The 16,133-nt window shown below is 43.6% G+C and overlaps 1 protein-coding gene across 1 annotated transcript in view; it reads right to left on the reverse strand.

The window, feature by feature from the left end:
* Positions 1-16,133, reverse strand: part of pknox2 (pbx/knotted 1 homeobox 2) — a 354,581-nt gene that overhangs the window by 187,731 nt on the left and 150,717 nt on the right. The window lies entirely within an intron of this gene.

Here is a 16,133-nt window from a genome sequence, read left to right on the forward strand (position 1 = left end):
ACTGACAGATGACGGCGCTTGATATAAATGTTCTTTTCCTAGCTTGTAATCATTGACTGCAGGTAAATAAACAGAAGTCCTATGGGACCTCGGATACTCAAAAGTGCCTCAAAGTCATGTGGTTGCAAATCAGCAATACAAATTTGAATGAGCCAATGATCACATGACATGTCAAGAATAAGAAAACCAACAATAGATGCCCATGAGATTCTATGTGCCTGGGGCCAATTCATTGAAGGGGACCTAAGAAACGAAACCAACTTGGTACCTGTTTTTCTCTATTTGGGATCTTCATAAGTCCTGACAATTATATATACATATATATCTATATATATATCTATATATATCTATCTATCTATATATATATATATATATATATATATGTATGTAGGTGTGGGAAAAATCACAAGACTACTTCATCTCTACAGAACTACAGAAAAAATCTCCTGATGATTGAAGGAACCCCTCATGAAACAGTTCTGTAGAGATGAAGTAGTCTTGTGATTTTTCCCACACCTACATATTGCGCTCTACCACGGTATCGAGCACTATTCTCTGGATAATCCAATCAAGACATATATATATATGTATATATACATATATATATATATATATGATATCACGTCATCGATTGGAAAATGCATTTTTAGACAATGTGATTTGCCTGAGCGGCTAGGAGACTCTGAGAGTAACAACCAACGAGCAGTATAAAATGGATTAGAAAAGAAAGATTTAAAAATAAACACATAAATAAATAAAAAATATATATATTTTTATTTTTTTTTAACTTGGGACTTCCCGCGGCCCAGATCTCGAACGCTGGCGGGCCGGATCTGGCCCGCGGGCCGTTGTTTGGGGACCACTGCATTAAAAGTAAAGTTATTATACAATTTTTTGGGACTCCAGTCAAGCAGTTCCATACAATTCGTAGCACAGAAAGCTTTGTAGATCTCTGTGGATCTGCCTTGTTTCTTTGAAAAACGGCCTGTGTAACTAACTCTACTCCGAACCTGTATTATAATTCACAGTCCTTTTAAAATAACAGTTGGACAAACTAAATATATTTCATATATATAAATATAGTTGTGCCCTAACACTATTCAAAAGAAAACTGTCATTCACAATCCTTATTAGAGACAAGAAAAAAAACGTTTTTTGGGGTTTTTTGCATTCTAATTTGTAAAAATCAGCTCGTTAAGGTGGCTAACAATGCAGCAAATGGGAATAATGCATTCTGCCTCTAAATCACTTAATAAATGCATCCAAAAACCACCAACAATACTTCATTTACGTTAAGTAGCCTGTATGATAACCAAACTGCATCGACATTGATATTGTAAGAGCAAACACTAAGGCACTGTTTTTCTGGCGTAATAACACATCGCCTTACGACGACATGCTACGGTGTTAACCATAAGATAGCTTCTGCGCCACCAGCTGAATGGCTTTTTGAGCTTGTAATGTGCAACACAATGCGACAGGACACTAATCTGTACTAACTGAAAAACATGAACAAACATATTACAGTATCTGTTAAGTATTAGCCCACATTTCATGTTTTGTTTGTAAATAGATAGGTTGACACTACAGTCTATGTAAGTTGAACTAACAAGCATGACGTACTGCATGTATCATGATCAATAGTATAGTGGCTCACTCGATGGACATTTTTCTGTTCGGTCTAGATGGGTGGTGATGTTTTTTTCCAGTTTTTTTTGTTTTTTTGTTTAACGGTACACAAAAATTTTGGTTCGGTACGTACCTCGGTTCAGAGGTCACGGTTCGGTTAATTTTCGGAACAGTAAGAAAACAACAAAATATAATTTTTTTTATTATTTATTTAACAAATTTGCTAAATCTTCCACCAAAAATATTTTTCTTAGTGGGATATTTGATGTGAAGTAATCGGAAACTTGGATAGTTCAATAATTCATAATATCATTGATTTTGATTCAATATTATGTTTTGAGTAATGACAGTATGAAAGAAAAAAAAACGGCTTTGTTTTATTAGTCAACGTTGCAACTTTTTCTACATTACATTTAGCCTTTAAGCTTTTTTATTTCACTTTTGTTTATGTTTTTGTTTATTCTAATAGTATTTTTAGAATGTGCTGTGGGCCTTTAAATCATTAGCTGTGGGCCGCAAATGGCTTTCGGGGCACACTTTTGACACCCCTGCTATAGATAACAAAAAATAAAATCTGATAAATCTATGGGTAAAAAGCAGAGCCTGGCGACGCATGCGCGTTTATCATAACTCTCTCGCTCTCTCTGTCTCTCCCCCTCCCTCACGAATGTGGCTGCGCGCACCACTTTTTGTTTTGTTTTTAACCCCTTCTTAACCCTGAACGTACATTAAAATTACACGCAACCCTAAATTAAAATGCCGGACATTTAAGTCATTTAAGAAACTCCACCTGGACAGCCCTGCAAAAGAGGACATATCCCGTGAAAAGAGGAGGTATGGTCAGTCTATCGTATATCTTGTCGTTGCTAGCATTACGTGTGTTGTTGTTGTTTTTTTTGATTGATAGAAACTTTTATTAGTAGATTGCACAGTACAGTACATATTCCGTACAATTGACCACTAAATGGTAACACCCAAATAACTTTTTCAACTTGTTTAAGTCGGGGTCCACGTAAATCAATTCATGGTGCCTCGGTGTGCATTGTTTACACAACGTGCGGAGCGCTACTTAATTTGTCCGTGTCGTTTGGTACACCTCCGAACCGAACCGAAACCCCCGTACTGAAACGGTTCAATACAAATACACATACCGTTACACTCTTAGTAAGCATGCCATTTAAGTTGGCATAGCTTGACTGGAAGTTCCACATTTGAAGTGCCGGTCACGCCGTTCCAGACTCTCTCGGCTTCCATGTGCTTCAACGTTTCACCCTCTCTTTGTGCTCCCTTCTACTAGCAGAAGTTCATCCTCTGTATATTCAGGTCCAAAAAGATAAGGTGGTGAATCGTCATTTGTCCAAAAATAGTTGTATTCCTTATCTATTACCAAATCTGCCTGATTAAAACACACGCACTTGTTTCTGGAAGTAGAAACACGCATTTGTTGCCGGAAGTGTCATGTCTGTGATCATGTTTTGGTTTAGGTCATGTTCTGTTTGACCTTTGGACTCTTTAAGTTCCTGTTTTTTTTCACTACCTTGTTTTGTTTCCATGGTTACCCATTGGTTTCACCTGTTGCTCATTTGGACACACGCACCTGTGTAATCCTGTCACTGTTATTTAAGCCTGTCTTTTTCTGTTGGTCGGCCTGGCGTCATTGTGTTCTTCTCATGCTCTGTCCATGCCAGTTTTTTTCATGCCAAAGTCCTTGCTACCCTTGTCCAGCCATAGTAAGTGTTGTTTGCGTTATGTTCATAGTTTGTTAAACTGTTAGTTTAGTTTCTTTACCCAAGTTGTGCCTCAGCTGCGAGCGCTTTTTGTTTGTACCTTTTTTAGAAGACTAAATCATGTTCATACCTGCACGCCATGTTTCGAGTAGTCCGTCTGCCTTCCTGGGAGAACGACCCCGCAACAAGCTGCGACCCCCCCCCCACCCATCCTGACAGGAAGTCAGAAGTGCGTTGCTATGGGAATGGAAACAAATTGGCAGAGGAAATAAGTTCCAGTAATGCTTATAATGGTCAAAATACGTACAATTGTACATATTGCATATTGTTATGAATGTGTCTGTTACTACATTAAAACGTCGATGGAGGGTTTTGAAGTTGTTTTAGAGGGCTTTGAAGGATACAACGGTGACTCCCATTAGTCACATTTTGCAAGTTTTTTTCATCTTTGGAATCCTAAAAAAAAAGACAAGTGTGTTTTTGTCTTCCATAATGATTGTGAACGATGGTCAAAATTCCCAAAAAAAGTGCAGTTCCCCTTGAAAGAAAAGTAGCAGTTATTCGTACTAAATTTTATTTTGACTCATCTAAATAAAACCACAATTGAACACATTTTTCCCCCGTTTGTTACTGTTTAAATCGCTGAAGTCTCCCCCCACTATATTTTCCCATGATTTAATGATTTAAGCCTAAAATGCTGGTTATGGTCACTCAAACTCTATGCTATGAGAATGTATTTGTTTATCGACTTTACAGAATGTGGAAGGTGAAAAAAATTCATGTACACGGCCACTCTGATAGGATTAGGTAACACACTGAACAGATCCACTCGCTTAAACCCAACTCGGGGGAGAGAAAGTATACATAATGCTGATTTACAGACAATTTGAAAATACAATTGAAGATTAAACTAATTACAATCCAATAACAATATCACTTATTCATGTTATTAATTTAAATTAAAAGTAAAGAAAAAGTCCATCTAAACCTGAAGGGATGAGCATCAGTTTTCGAGGTGTGATATGGGTGTATGTATGTACTGTATGCATAATTCAATGTGATGGACAGTTCCTAATGAGGGTGCTGTTTGAAAGGTCAGATCATCTAGTACAGTGCTAAGTAAGTACAGAGGTATTACAAAGTGTGTTTGACTGTGCATATATCTCAGTACAGCATTATATATCATTTAACGAGGGAACAGATCAGACCTCAGGGGGAACCGCACTTTTTGGTGGAATTTTGCCAACCATTCACAATCCCTTTGTAAGACAAAACCACATTTGTATTTTTATTAATTAATTCCAAGTCATAAATAAATAATAGAAAAGTCAGCTAACAATTCAGCTACTGGAGTCTCGACGTCATTGTGTCAAATGCCCCCATAAAATGTTTTTAATAAGATTAAAAAAGTGCCGACAATACTCCATTTACATTTCGAAACCTGAATTTTAACCAGGTATTAGCGATATTCTTATTATAAGCGTTAACATTAAGGACCTACTTTTAGGGCCGCATTGATCGCAACCCTAACCCTAACTACCATACTTTTCGGGCTTTAAAGCGCACTGGTATTTAAGCCACACCCACCAAATTTTAAGAGAAATACATATTTTTACATATGTCAGCCACATTAGACTATAATCCGCAGATATACAGTATATCGGTACAAAATATTTTGTAAATGTTTATTTCCATACCATAATTGTTTTTGAACAGTGTCGGTAAACACGGCAGTAAAACGGCTGATCGAACAAAACAGAATTTGTTGTCATGATCCCACAAGCTGGTAAATCAGGTAAACAAAAACTCCACGGTGAAGTCTTGGTGAATTTACGAAACTGAAACAAGACAAAATAATTTCATTGTAAATTATTAATACTAACACAGACCCATGAACATGTGTTAGCATATTTGCAATGGTAACGATTTATATTTACATAGTATAATAATAAATAAATGGGTTGTACTTGTATAGCGCTTTTCTACCTTCAAGGTACTCAAAGCGCTTTGACACTACTTCCACATTTACCCATTCACACACACAGTATGCACAAATATGCATTAAAACACTCCTACAGACAGAACACATGGGACGGTTTAGTGTGTATACATTTTTTAGTTATACTGTAAAACTTGCATAGGTTGCTTGGAGTGATTAATGAAAAAAATAAATGTTTCAACTAGCAACACTTGCAGTGAGCGAACATGTCCAAAAGATGGTGCCATAGCACAAACAATAACACACCTTTTGTAGTGTCTTTGTTGGCGTTGAAAATTATTTGTTGAATGCAAAACATTCGCCACTAACGAAGAAAAATCACGAATAAGCCACACCGTTTTATAAACCGCAGGGTTAAAAGCGTAGGAAAAAAGTAGCAGCTTATAGTCCGAAAAATACGGCAGTTTATGCTGCTTTTGACGTCATGAGATTGGGAGCTGTTGTCTTGCCCATGAGCAGGTTAATCTTATTTTTAGATCAACTTGCCACCACCTGGTTAGTAGAAGGTTGTGACCACATCCCGAGAAGTTGGTCAACTTTGACAACCAACAACGACAAAGACACCAAAAGATGCACATTAGTACCCACCTTTTTTTCCCCTCCCTGTGCAAGGATTATGATGAATTGTTAATCAATGAAAAGATCAATGTTTATTTTTGAAAAGCCCTAAATCACAAGTGTCTCAAAGGGCTGCACAAGCCGGTTCAGAGCCCACATAAGGGCAAGGAAAAACTCACAACCCAGTGGGACTTCAATGTGAATGACTATGATACACCTTTGAGAGGACCGCAGATGTGGGTGACTCCCACCCCCCTAGGGGAGACCGGATGCAATGGACGTCGAGTGGGTCTAACATAATATTGTGTAAGTCCAGTCCGTAGTGGATCTAACATAATAGTGAGAGTCATATATTGTAAACGAGAATATATGAACACCCCATCCAATGGCATCCCAGTGAGAGCAGACATTGTACAAGTGTGTTATTTCTTATGTTTGTTGTCTCTCACAAAGTCGACTGTGAGTAGTAGTCAGTGTTATTGAAGGAAAAGGCAAATCTTGTGATGCATATGCAAAATCAATGCGCCGCCGTACACTTAAAAACGACGAAAATACTTAAATACTTAAATCCATCCATCCATTTTCTACCTCTTGTCCCTCTCGGAGTGGCAGGGGTGGATGGGCCATTTTTGGCTGACTTTTGCAAACGTTTATTCACAAGTTAGAATGCATTAAAAAAAGAAAAACGTGTGTGCTTGTCTCCCATAAGGATTGTGTTATATGTTATATGTTATTGTGGCAGGGGCGTGGTCCACGCGTTCCCTGCGGGCGGGGTGTGTGCAGCGATCGGCCATGAAGCAGCTGACAGGTGAGTAGATGAGCTCAGCTGGAACGAGTTATCTAATCACCTGTTCCTTTATTAGCGGCGCGGGAAATTTTGAGGGAGGAGGACACAGGCGGAGCAGAGGACACACGCGGAGCGGAGGACGATCGACTGAAAACCCGAAGTGAAGAAATAACTAAAAACATTGTGGATTGCAGGTACGGGCTGAAAAGCCAAAACTGACATTTGTGTGAACAAACAGTAATTAAAAAGTGTAAACCTGCTCGAGTGTGCTGCTCCTTCCCTGTGCTCCCAGAAGAACAAGCAGGATCTTGCTACAGTGGCACCCAACAGATCACGAAGATGTCGGCACCAAACCCCCTGGAAGCACTGGGCCAAGTCCTGTGGGAAGTGTCTGCGGCGAGCCGACAACAGACCAAAGTGCTGCAGGCATTGATGGGCCGAGCGGAGACAGCGGGTGGGTCATCTGCCATGAAGCGCATGGTGGAGGGGGAGGACCCACAAACTTTTTTGGAAGTCTTCGAGGCCACGGCGACCTCGAGCAAGTGGCCGGAGGAAGAATGGGGCGCGCGGCTGCTGCCACTCTGGGCGGGGGAGGCGCAGCGGGCGGCGTTGAGTCTCCCAGCGTCGGCCCGCGCGCACTACATCAACCAAAGGCACGCCATCCTGGACCGAGTAGGCAGCAGCCCCAAAGACCACCGCCGACAATTCCGGGCCATGAAATTGGAGCCGGAGGGCCGGCCGTTCGTGTTCTCTCATCGACTAAGATGGCTTCAGATGGCTTCAGCCCAACGGGCAGGACCAGGAGATGCTGGAGGCGATCGTCCTGGAGCAGTTCCTTGACGGCATCCCGGCGAGAACATCTGCGTGGGTACGGTACCACAGCCCGCCTGACGTGAAGGCAGCAGTAAAGCTGGCGGAGGAGCACCTGGCGACCTGTGACGACATCGACCGAAAAAAAAACCCCGGCGCCCCGGCGACGGCTCTCCCCGTTATGGGGGGCGGGGAACAGGACATCCATCAACCAAACAAGGCCCATGACCGGACTACCGGGGGCCAACGAGCAGGTTTTTCACCCAAACAGTCAACAACACAACACACACACACACACACACATCACGGGGGGAACACGGGGTAATAATGAAATGCCTTTCCGTGTATTCCAGGTTTCCAGCGCTGCTAACGGGGGGCTTCCCTCACAGAGTGCACCTCAGGGGCCAGGGCCGGTGTGCTGGGGTTGCGGACAACCTGGACACGTACGCCGGGAGTGCGCCGTGATGGAGGTGGGGCAGGTGTTGCAGGTTGTCGGGCCTCCAGCACCTGCCCCCGATCAAGGAGAGACGTACTGCGTACTGGTAAGGATACAAGGAAGTACATACCGGGCGATGGTGGATTCGGGCTGCAGGCAGTCCATGATCCTCCCGAACCTGGTTCATCCCGGGGCGTTGAGGCATGCAACACGGATAAGAATCAAGTGTGTGCATGGGGATATACACGAATATCCAACTGTGCCAGTGGAAATTATATATGAAACCCAAAAGCATAAAGTAAAGGTTGCAGTAAGCTCGCAACTTGCGCACCCTATAATTTTGGGAATAAATTGGCCGGGATTCAATCAATTGGTGACACGTTGTGTGGGGGTGCGTTCACGGACAGTAGGCAAGGGGAGTATCCGCGCAGTTCTCAGCGGCGACGCGGTTTCATCCGGGAATGCCGAGCGGGAACCGGTGGGGGCTTCGCGGGAGGCCCCGATGGCAACCTACGGAGGATTTTCCCCTTGAGCAGGCCCGTGATGAAACTTTGCGCGAGGCCTGGGATCAGGTCGATTTTGTGGACGGTCAGCTGGTGCGCCCGGGGAAAGCGCGGGTATTCCACCCATTTTTCCATTATTAGGGATAGACTGTATCGAGTGGGCCGTGACACGCAAACCGGGGAAGAATACACCCAATTGTTGGGGCCAAAATGCCGCCGGGAAATGGTTTTCCAGGCGGCACATTTCAATCCCATGGCTGGCCATTTAGGATATGATAAAACACTTAATCGGGTCATGGTCCGATTCTATTGGCCGGGCCTCCGGGCAGACATACGCTGATGGGGCGCGGCCTGTCCGGACTGCCAGCGGGTGAACCCTGCAGCCACCCCAAAGGCGCCTTTACGCCCATTACCACTCATGGAGGTCCCGTTCGAAAGAATTGGGATGGACCTCATCGGACCATTTAACCCGAGCACACGGGGATACCGCTTTGTGTTAGTTCTGGTGGATTACGCAACGCGGTATCCCGAAGCAGTGCCGCTGCGCTCCATCTCCGCCAAGAGTGTGGCGCAAGCACTCTTCACAGACATTTCCCGCGTTGGAATCCCGAAAGAGATTTTGACGGACCAGGGTACGTCCTTTATGTCACGCACGATAAAGGAACTTTACGGATTACTGGGGATTAAGGCCATCCGCACCAGCGTATACCATCCACAAACGGACGGGCTGGTGGAGAGGTTTAATAAAACGCTTAAAACCATGATCCGTAAATTTATGCACGAGGACAAACAAAATTGGGATAAATGGTTGGACCCCAAATGTTTGCGATGCGGGAGGTTCCTCAGGCCTCCCTTGGTTTTGCACCGTTCGAGTTGCTGTACGACCGAAGGCCCCGCGGAGTGTTGGACGTCATTAAGGAAAGCTGGGAGGACGGTCCAAGCTCCAGCAAAAATGAGATTCAATACGTCTTGGACAAAACTCCACAAGGTGGGGCACTTGTCACGTGAGAATTTGCGCCTTGCCCAAGAGCGTCAACAGCGCACGTATAATAAGCGGGCCCAACTGCGTACATTTTCACCGGGAGAAAAAGTACTTGTGTTGCTTCCAACGTCAAGCTCCAAATTATTTGCAAAGTGGCAAGGACCCTTTGAGGTCACACGGCAAGTGGGGGATGTCGATTATGAAGTCCGGCGCTCGGACCGACGCGGAGACACCCAAATATACCATTTGAACCTGCTGAAGGCATGGAGAGAGGCCGAGCCTGTCGCCATGGTAACAGTAGAGGGGGGTGGAGGAGGAAGAGTTGGGGCCAGAGAGCCCGCGCTCTGGCCCAACCCCTCAGCTTCTCTGTGATGACCAGCTCACATTGGCGCAAAGAGCGGAGGTGGCTGAATTACAGCGGCGCTACTCAGATGTGTTCTCCTCTCGGACATCACATAGAGACCAGCCCGGGGGATACGGTGCGGTCTCGGCCATATCGGCTGCCCGAACACAAGCGTAAAGTGGTTCGGGAAGAAGTAAAAACTATGCTTGCGTTGGGGGTGATAGAAGAATCCCACAGCGCATGGTGCAGTCCCATTGTCTTAGTAGGGAAGAAGGATAGGACTGTGCGGTTCTGTGTGGATTACCGCAGGGTGAATGACATTTCACGTTTTGACGCGTACCCAATGCCTTGGGTGGACGAGCTCCTAGATCGGCTGGGCACTGCTCGTTTTTTTACGACACTGGATTTGACGAAGGGCTACTGGCAGATTCCCTTGTCTCCAGAGTCCCGAGAAAAAACGGCCTTTGCTACTCCGGAAGTTTTGTACCAATTCGTGACACTTCCGTTTGGCTTGTTCGGTGCGCCGGCCACGTTCCAGCGCCTCATGGACCGGGTGCTGCGACCCCATGCGGCATACGCGGCTGCCTATCTGGATGACGTAATCATCCAGAGTAGCAGCTGGGAACAGCACATGCGGCGGGTGGGGGCGGTGCTCAAGTCCCTGAGGCGGGCGGGGCTCACCGCCAACCCGGCGAAGTGCGCCGTTGGCCGGAGGGAGGTACAGTATCTGGGGTACCACTTGGGGGGGGGGGGGGGGCAGGTGCGGCCCCAGGTAGACAAAACGGCGGCCATCGCGGCCTGTCCACCTCCCAAGACGAAAAAAAGAGGTGAGGCAGTTTTTGGGATTGGCAGGCTATTACCGCCGGTTCATTCCCCAGTTCGCGGAATGGACCAGCCCACTGACTGACCTCACCCGAAAGGGTGCTCCAGAACTGGTCCAGTGGACGGAGCAGTCCCAGCGGGCATTTGAGAAGGTAAAAGCAGCACTCTGTGAGGAGCTGGTACTGTACATGCCAAATTTTAACATCCCTTTTTGTCTGCAGGCAGACGCGTCGAGCCAGGGACTGGGGGCGGTACTGTCACAGCAGGTGGAGGGCGCAGACCGCCCCGTACTGTACATCAGCCGGAAGCTCTCGGACCGGGAGGCGAGGTACAGCACAGTGGAGAGGGAGTGCCTCGCCATCCGGTGGGCGGTGGGGGCCCTCCGCTACTACCTGCTGGGACGCGCCTTCAGTCTCTGCTCGGACCACAAACCGCTACAATGGCTCCACCGCATGAAAGACGCTAATGCGCGGATCACCCGGTGGTACCTGGCATTACAGCCCTACAACTTCCGGGTGGTCCACAGGCCGGGCACGCAGATGGCCGTGGCCGACTTCCTCTCTCGCCCAGGGGAGGGGGGGAGTGGGCGCGGCCAGATGGGTGTCCGGCCTGAGTCTGGCGGTGGAGGCATGTGGCAGGGGCGTGGTCCACACGTTCCCTGCGGGCGGGGTGTGTGCAGCGATCGGCCATGAAGCAGCTGACAGGTGAGTAGATGAGCTCAGCTGGAACAAGTTATCTAATCACCTGTTCCTTTATTAGCGGCGCGGGAAACCTTGAGGGAGGAGGACACAGGCGGAGCAGAGGACACACGCGGAGCAGAGGGCGATCGACTGAAAAGCCGAAGTGAAGAAATAACTAAAAACATTGTGGATTGCAAGTACAGGCTGAAAAGCCAAAACTGACATTTGTGTGAACAAACAGTAATTAAAAAGTGTAAACTTGCTCGAGTGTGCTGCTCCTTCCCTGTGCTCCCAGAAGAACAAGCAGGATCTTGCTACAGTTATGTTATGTTGTTTTCGTTTATTATGTGCCCCCCAACCAACTGTGAATGATAAGCACAATTCTAAAAAAATGCTGTCACCCTTTAAAGTAATTTTTTAAAACATTTATGCCATCATATTGTAATTTCAACATGTAAACTTTCGAGCAAATGTGTCTGTGAACTATATGTTGAAGCAATAAATATATGTAACAAGTGCACAGCTGTGATGAGGACTTAAAATTAGTAGAAATTACCAGGCCAATAAAACAACAGATTTGAGCCAAAACTCTCACTTTGTTGCATTAAGTACGCAACTCTTGCTGATGGATCTTGGTACTTTCAAGTCAACTTGTTGACTTGAGCTTAAATGTGAAGGCTTTACCAACCAAAGACTCTCAAAAGCTGGGTGTGGACAAAAAAAGTCACTTACATCCTGTATTAAAGCTGGAGATTCAGCCAACATAAGGTAACGTATGGCTAATCAAAAGCAAGTTTAAACTGTATGTGTCCAGTTTCTTCTATTCAAACAAGTTTACGTATAATGACAAGGTTTTTTTTTACAGGTTTTCAATGTCATCTGCAATCTTTCTCAGGTCAGTGGACCACCATGATGTATGGCCTTTAGTACAATCTATTATACGTAAAACTAGAGCTCTGGGACATGGTGAACCACGCAAAATCAAAGCAAACGCCTAATTGAGAGAAAAATATATGGTTAGACAGACGTGCGCCAGGATGCCAGAACAAATGAGGATATTTGGAGGGGAGAGCATTTTACTGCTTTTCCAAGAATCCCAAAAGACAACACAAGTGGATTACAGCCATTAAATGTGCTTGCAGCTAGTAAATAAAGGGAGTAGTTTACTGAACACTTTATATGAGGTATGGAATATACAACTTTCTAATAGAGCTGCACGATTGTGGCTATATTTAACATTTTCATTTTTTTTCTCTGAAAAATAGATTGTTGAATGCGATTAGCATTAAATTTGTTTTGGTAAGAACTACAAAAGACAACAGAGGAGTGGGAGTTGCTGACATCATCATGTTATTTTGTGATGAAATACTGTATTTACTTAAATTGCCGCAAGGCATATTGTATGCGCCTGCCTTGAATTACTGCCGAGTCAAACTCGCTTCGCAAAATAATTTGCGCATGCTTAGTATTACCGCCTGGTCAAACTCGTGACGTCACGAGTGACACTTCCCCCGTCATCAGTTTCAAAATGGAGGACGCTGATTTCAATACCGGTAATTTGAAATCGCATAAAGGGAAGAAGATTAAGAGCTATTCAGTAGGATTTAAGGTCCAAGCTTACATCACACTCAATTTTTTACTGCATGCCTTTGGTAAGTGTTGGAGTGAGAAGAGGTTTTAAAATAATTAGCGCATGCTTACTTTTACCGCAAGCCTTTGGTAAGCGCAGGAGTGAGAAGAGGTTTTAAATTAATTAGCGCCCCGGCGGCAATTCAAGGAAATAGTAGGCTAATTAAAAGGCTGAAGATACATTACACATGTTTTAAACTATATTAATTATTTTTACCAATTTATTTTTTGTGTGTGTGTGCAATAAGGGTCCAAAAAAAAGCTGTTTTCCATAAATGGCTCAGTCACACTTTGAACGCCCCTAGTTTACATATTTCACCAGGAAGTCAAAGTGTTGCCAAAAGACAGAAGAGTGTCTCTAAAAAAAGTTAAAGTACCAATGATAGTCACACACACACTAGGTGTGGGGAATTTATCTTCTGCATTTGACTCATCACCCTTGATCACCCCCTGGGAAGTGAGGGGAGCAGTGAGCAGCAGCGGTGTTCGCGACCAGGATTAATTTGGGTGATTTAACCCCCAGTTCCAACCCTTGATGCTGGGTGTCGGTATAGCTCGGTTGGTAGAGCGGCTGTGCCAGCAACTTCAGGGTTACTGGTTCAATCCCCGCTTCTGCCATCCTAGTCACTGTCGTGTCCTTGGGCAAGACACTTTACCCACCTGCTCCCAGTGCCACCCACACTGGTTTAAAAAATAAATAAAAATTACTTAGATATTGGGTTTCACAATGTAAAGTGCTTTGAGTCACTTGAGAAAAGCGCTATATAAATATAATTCACTTCACATTGTCAAGCAGGGAGGTAATGGGTCCTATTTTTATAGTCTTTTGTATGTTTTCATGTTTTCAGCATTAATGGAAATGGTATATATTGGGTTACTTTTGGAGGTTTTCTGTGTATTGTTACTTGGAGAGTAACTACATTACCCAAATGTATTAATAGTACAACATAACAGGGAGAAGGGCAATTAACAACAATACAATTAAATTATTGCTCTAGTGCTGCAAGGTATTGTTTTTATAAGTAGACGACAGAGAGTTTATGAAGTAGACGTATATGTCCAGGTACTGTAGATCTGGAACTTTACAGTTCCTATATGGCTAACTTGATAGGCATAAAAAGAATGCATTATTCGAGTCGGCAGCATTTGGAAAATTACTTACTTAGTATGTAAGTAATTATAGTTACTAGTTACTCTCCCCAAAACATAATTGAATTAACGACAAAAATAATCTTTAATAAACTAAATCGTGTAACAATTTTTGAAAACCTTTAAAATATCTGGTGTTTGCCTTTGAAAGATGTTTCATGAAATCAGGGCGTGTGCCTTCAGCCTGTTCCCAAGTGACATATGATGTCAGCAAGGAGGAGCAGCATTAGCTTTATTATTACCTTAAGATTGGCAGTCCGCTGGGAGTGGCTTGTGAGAGATGTTGAATGTTAAATGTTGAGTACGTTCACTGCATTGTGTTAGCACTAGTTGATAAATAGATTGAACGTGCTATAGTGGTTATATCTCTCCTTGTCCACAAACAGGGAGGGTATTGTAGGATTATGTGGTTATCACTGCATATACATTGTTGTCTATTATTCTCCTGTAGAGGCGCACTGCAAAAAAGAGCTGTCAAAATATAAGATATAAAGACAAGATTTTGGTTAAAAAATGCTAAAAACTAGTGAAATGATCTGTCCATGTAGCTAGTTAATTTTACTTGATAAGGCATCCTAAATTAAGATTTCTATATCAGGTAATTAACAGGACTTTTAAGCTAAAAATATGTATATTTCAAAAATAACTCTTTCTTTATTTGATCAAAACTAGTCGCTTGAAATGAGACTACATACACTGCATCTTTTAGCAAAATGTTGTATAAAATAATGTTGTTTCTTAGACCAGATATAGCAATCGATGTATTTTCTATAAATTTTACTTTTATGGAATAATTTTCAAAGAACAAATTTAAGAGCTTCCTCTGAGAAGCAATTCTTCTGTTCTGAATAAAATACCGTATTTCCTTGAATTGCCGCCGGGTATATATATTATCCGCATGCCTCGTTTTACTGCCGGATCAAACTCGTTTTGCAAAATAATTAGCGCATGCTTAGAATTAGCGCATGCCTAGAAATACTGCCGGGTCAAACTTGTTTAGCAAAATAATTAGCGCATGCCTCGGTTTACCGTTGGGTCAAACTCATCACGTCACGAGTGTGTAACACGGGTGGGAAATAAGCTATATTTCCTGTCATGGCATCCCCTCATATTACCAGCGGTGTTTCCACGTTTAATCTTGCGAGTTTAACACAGGCGCTCACGTAACCTGCTGCAGCCTATCGCGCTCTATATAACCCAGCGTTCCAAAATGGCTGCCAGATGCGGTGGCTAAGTCTGGGGACATCTGAAGCCGGTATGTTTTAAAGTTGTCGTTTGCCTGTATATCGTAAAAACAACCGTCCAACATTTTACAAGTAATTGTAAACTTATAGGTGCCGACCATCAGGACCGAGTTGCAATGAGAGAGTGTGGCGATGTTAAGATATTAAGCCGAGTTGGTAAGTGAATTTGTTTGCTAATAGTAGCTACTAGCCGTGCCTATGTATTTTCTATGGCCGGTTAGCATCAGGATTTTTAATCCCGTTTCCTCCAATGTTTCTGATCCGATTAATTTATATTTATGTCGAGTCTTTATTTTGGGTACTTACATACGTTGACTGAGTGTTGTGACGTTTTAAGGCCATCTGCATTTTTATGCTACATATTAACTGTTCTGAAGGTTTGCATATTTATGTAATTGTTCCTTTAGTTCTACTAATAGGAGATTGCTTCTGTTGAGAGTTTAATTGTTATTATTTATTTCTATGTCATATGTGTCGTTTGGAAAGGTAAAATGTGTTTCTTTAAGTTGTTTAACCGCTGCTGTGGCTTCGGTTGCCATGGTTTCCGGTTGCTATGGTTACGGGCAGTTCCGTTTCCGCCGGCAAGATAAACAAAGTGTTAAAAGAGCTCCAGCATTAACAAGCAACGTAGCGTCGGTAATACTACACAGGATTTTATTAATCATAGTTGCAGTTCAGAAAAATAACCCCCAGTAAGCTTCCTATGTGTGTTATAAGTGACAGTTCATAAGTTGCACTCGTTAAAGTTTAGGATGCTTGGGCACTCAAGTTGCCAGTAGATGGGACCGGTGTGCTAACCGCAGCTCGCACGTGTGTTTGTTTGCTGCACAGTGAC

Source organism: Nerophis ophidion, linkage group LG04 (assembly GCF_033978795.1).
Source record: "Nerophis ophidion isolate RoL-2023_Sa linkage group LG04, RoL_Noph_v1.0, whole genome shotgun sequence".
Lineage (NCBI taxonomy): Eukaryota > Metazoa > Chordata > Actinopteri > Syngnathiformes > Syngnathidae > Nerophis > Nerophis ophidion.